Consider the following 4,661-nt stretch of genomic DNA (forward strand, 5'->3'; position numbering starts at 1 on the left):
CTGTCTACAAGAATAGAAGCACCCGTAGACATCAAGCTATTTTCACGGCGCCGTTGTCGGGGAGGAAAGGTAAAAGGTACTCACACTCCGGATCTCGGCTACTAAGCTATTTTCGCCGTTGTAAGTACTCGAAGTTATTTCCTTTAGATCCTGCAATTGCATCTTTTTGTTTCTTGTTTACACTAGTTTGGCATAATGGACGACAATGAGCTTCTTATTCTATTTCCTGATTTAAGACATGGATGGTTTGATGCGAAAATTAAAAAACCTATGGAATCTTATTTGCATGCCTGGTAGTAATATTAGTATGAACGCTTTGAACACCATTGTTGATAATGATATAGAAAGTTCTAAGCTTGGGGAAGCTGGTTTTCATGATCTTTTTAGTCCCCCAAGCATTGAGGAGAAAATTTTCTTTGATGATACTTTGCCTCCTATTTATGATGATTATAATGATAGTGGTCTTTTGGTGCCACCTACTATGGAGAGTAAATTTTGTTGTGATTATACTATGCCTCCTACACTTGATGAGAATAATAATGATAGCTACTTTGTTGAATTTTCTCCCACTATTACCAATAAAATTGATTATGCTTATGTGGAGAGTAATAATTTTATGCATGAGACTCATGATAAGAATGCTTTATGTGATAGTTATATTGTTGAGTTTGCTCATGATGCTACTGAAAGTTATTATGAGAGAGGAAAATATGGTTGTAAAATTTTTCATGTTACTAAAACACCTCTCTATGTGCTGAAATTTTTGAAGCTACACTTGTTTTATCTTCCTATGCTTGTCACTTTGCTCTTCATGAACTTGTTTATTTACAAGATTCCTATGCATAGGAAGCATGTTAGACTTAAATGTGTTTTGAATTTGCCTCTTGATGCTCTCTTTTGCTTCAAATACTATCTCTTGCGAGTGCATCATTAAAGCTGCTGAGCCCATCTTAATGGCTATAAAGAAAGAACTTCTTGGGAGATAACCCATGTGTTTATTTTGCTACAGTACTTTTATTTTGTATTTGTGTCTTGGAAGTTGTTACTACTGTAGCAACCTCTCCTTATCTTAGTTTTATTGCATTGTTGTGCCAAGTAAAGTCTTTGATAGTAAGGTTCATACTAGATTTGGATTACTTGCGCGATTGCTGATTTCTTTGCTGTCACGAATTTCGACCTGTCTCTCTGTAGGTAGCCCAGAAAAATATGCCAATTTACGTGCGTGATCCTCAGATATGTACGCAACTTTCATTCAATTTGGGCATTTTCATTTGAGCAAGTCTGGTGCCTCGATAAAATCCATCTTTACGGATCATTCTGTTTTGACAGATTCTGCCTTTTATTTCGCATTGCCTCTTTTGCTATGTTGGATGAATTTCTTTGATCCATTAATGTCCAGTAGCTTTATGCAATGTCCAGAAGTATTAAGAATGATTGTGTCACCTCTGAACATGTTAATTTTTATTGTGCACTAACCCTCTAATGAGTTGTTTCGAGTTTGGTGTGGAGGAAGTTTTCAAGGATCAAGAGAGGAGGATGATATACTATGGTCAAGAAGAGTGAAAGCTCTAAGCTTGGGGATGCCCCGGTGGTTCACCCCTGCATATTTCAAGAAGACTCAAGCATCTAAGCTTGGGGATGCCCAAGGCATCCCCTTCTTCATCGACAAATTATCAGGTTCCTTCTCTTGAAACTATATTTTTATTCGGCCACATCTTATGCACTTTACTTGGAGCGTCTGTGTGCTTTTATTTTCGCTTGTTATTTTCATTCTCTGAATAAATTCATGCTTGTGTGGGAGAGAGACACGCTCCGCTGGTTCATATGAACACATGTGTTCTTAGCTTTTATTTTTCATGGCGAAGGTTGAAACTGCTTCGTTAATTGTTATATGGTTGGAAACGGAAAATGCTACATGTAGTAATTGGTAGAATGTCTTGAATAATTTGATACTTGGCAATTGTTGTGCTCATGTTTAAGCTCTTGCATCATATACTTTGCACCTATTAATGAAGAAATACATAGAGCTTGCTAAAATTTGGTTTGCATATTTGGTCTCTCTAAAGTCTAGATAATTTCTAGTATTGAGTTTTGAACAACAAGGAAGACGGTGTAGAGTCTTATAATGTTTACAATATGTCTTTTATGTGAGTTTTGCTGCACCGGTTCATCCTTGTTTTTGTTTCAAATAACCTTGCTAGCCTAAACCTTGTATCGAGAGGGAATACTTCTCATGCATCCAAATCCTTGAGCCAACCACTATGCCATTTGTGTCCACCATACCTACCTACTACATGGTATTTCTCCGCCATTCCAAAGTAAATTGCTTGAGTGCTACCTTTAAAATTTCCATTCTTTACCTTTGCAATATATGGCTCATGGGACAAATAGCTTAAAAACTATTGTGGTATTGAATATGTACTTATGCACTTTATCTCTTATTAAGTTGCTTGTTGTGCGATAACCATGTTACTGGGGATGCCATCAGCTACTCTTTGTTGAATTTCATGTGAGTTGCTATGCATGTTCGTCTTGTCTGAAGTAAGAGCGATCTACCACCTTAATGGTTGGAGCATGCATATTGTTAGAGAAGAACATTGGGCCGCTAACTAAAGCCATGAATCATGGTGGAAGTTTCAGTTTTGGACATATATCCTCAATCTCATATGAGAACACTAATTGTTGCCACATGCTTATGCATTAAAGAGGAGTCCATTATCTGTTATCCATGTTGTCCCGGTATGGATGTCTAAGTTGAGAATAATCAAAAGCGAGAAATTCAAAATGCGAGCTTTCTCCTTAGACCTTTGTACAGGCGGCATGGAGGTACCCCTTTGTGACACTTGGTTAAAACATGTGTATTGCGATGATCCGGTAGTCCAAGCTAGTTAGGACAAGGTGCGGGCACTATTAGTATACTATGCATGAGGCTTGCAACTTGTAAGATATAATTTACATGATACATATGCTTTATTACTACCGTTGACAAAATTGTTTCATGTTTTCAAAATAAAAGCTCTAGCACAAATATAGCAATCGATGCTTTCCTCTTTGAAGGACCTTTCTTTTACTTTTATGTTGAGTCGGTTCACCTATTTCTCTCCACCTCAAGAAGCAAACACTTGTGTGAATCTGTGCATTGATTCTTACATACTTGCTTATTGCACTTGTTATATTGCTTTGCATTGACAATTATCCATGAGATATACATGTTACAAGTTGAAAGCAACCGCTGAAACTTAATCTTCCATTGTGTTGCTTCAATACCTTTACTTTGATTTATTGCTTTATGAGTTAACTCTTATGCAAGACTTATTGATGCTTGTCTCGAAGTACTATTCATGAAAAGTCTTTGCTTTATGATTCACTTGTTTACTCATGTCATTACCATTGTTTTGATCGCTGCATTCATTACATATGTTTACAACAGTATGATCAAGGTTATGATGGCATGTCACTCCAGAAATTATCTTTGTTATCGTTTACCTGCTCGGGACGAGCGAGAACTAAGCTTGGGGATGCCGATACGTCTCCGACGTATCGATAATTTCTTATGTTCCATGCCACATTATTGATGATATCTACATGTTATATGCACATTTTATGTCATATTCGTGCATTTTCTGGAACTAACCTATTAACAAGATGCCGAAGTGCCAGTTCCTGTTTTCTGCTGTTTTTGGTTTCAGAAATCCTAGTAACGAAATATTCTCGGAATTGGACGAAATCAACGTCCAGGTTCCTATTTTGCCCGGAAGCATCCAGAACACACGAGAACCGCCAGAGAGGGGGCACAGGCCCACCAAACCCTAGGCCGGCGCGGCCAAGGGGGGGCCCGCGCCCCCCTATAGTGTCGGCGCCCCTTCGACCTTCTGACGCCGCCTCTTCGCCTATATAAAGCCCCTCGACCTAAAACCTCGACACGGAAAAGCCACGGTACGAGAAACCTTCCAGAGCCACCGTCATCGCGAAGCCAAGATCTGGGGGACAGGAGTCTCTGTTCCGGCACGCCGCCGGGACGGGGAAGTGCCCCCGGAAGGCTCCTCCCTCGACACCACCGCCATCTCCATCAACGCTGCTGTCTCCCATGAGGAGGGAGTAGTTCTCCATCGAGGCTCGGGGCTGTACCGGTAGCTATGTGGTTAATCTCTCTCCTATGTACTTCAATACAATAATCTCATGAGCTGCCTTACATGATTGAGATTCATATGATGATGCTTGTAATCTAGATGTCATTGTGCTAGTCAAGTGGGTTTTACTTATGTGATCTCCGGAGACTCCTTGTCCCACGTGTGTAAAGGTGACAGTGTGTGCACCGTGTGGGTCTCTTAGGCTATATTTCACAGAATACTTATTCACTGTTATGAAGAGCATAGTGAAGTGCTTATTTATATCCCTTTATGATTGCAATCTGTTTTGTATCACAATTTATCTGTATGCTACTCTAGTGATTTTATTAAAGTAGTTTTATTCCTCCTGCACGGTGTAATGGTGACAGTGTGTGCATCCGTGTTAGTACTTGGCGTGGGCTATGATTATGATCTCTTGTAGATTATGAAGTTAACTATTGCTATGATGGTATTGATGTGATCTATTCCTCCTACATAGTGTGAAGGTGACAGTGTGCATGCTATGTTAGTACTTGGTTTAGTTGTGTTGAT

The sequence above is a fragment of the Lolium rigidum genome, chromosome 1 (genome assembly GCF_022539505.1).
Source record: "Lolium rigidum isolate FL_2022 chromosome 1, APGP_CSIRO_Lrig_0.1, whole genome shotgun sequence".
Lineage (NCBI taxonomy): Eukaryota > Viridiplantae > Streptophyta > Magnoliopsida > Poales > Poaceae > Lolium > Lolium rigidum.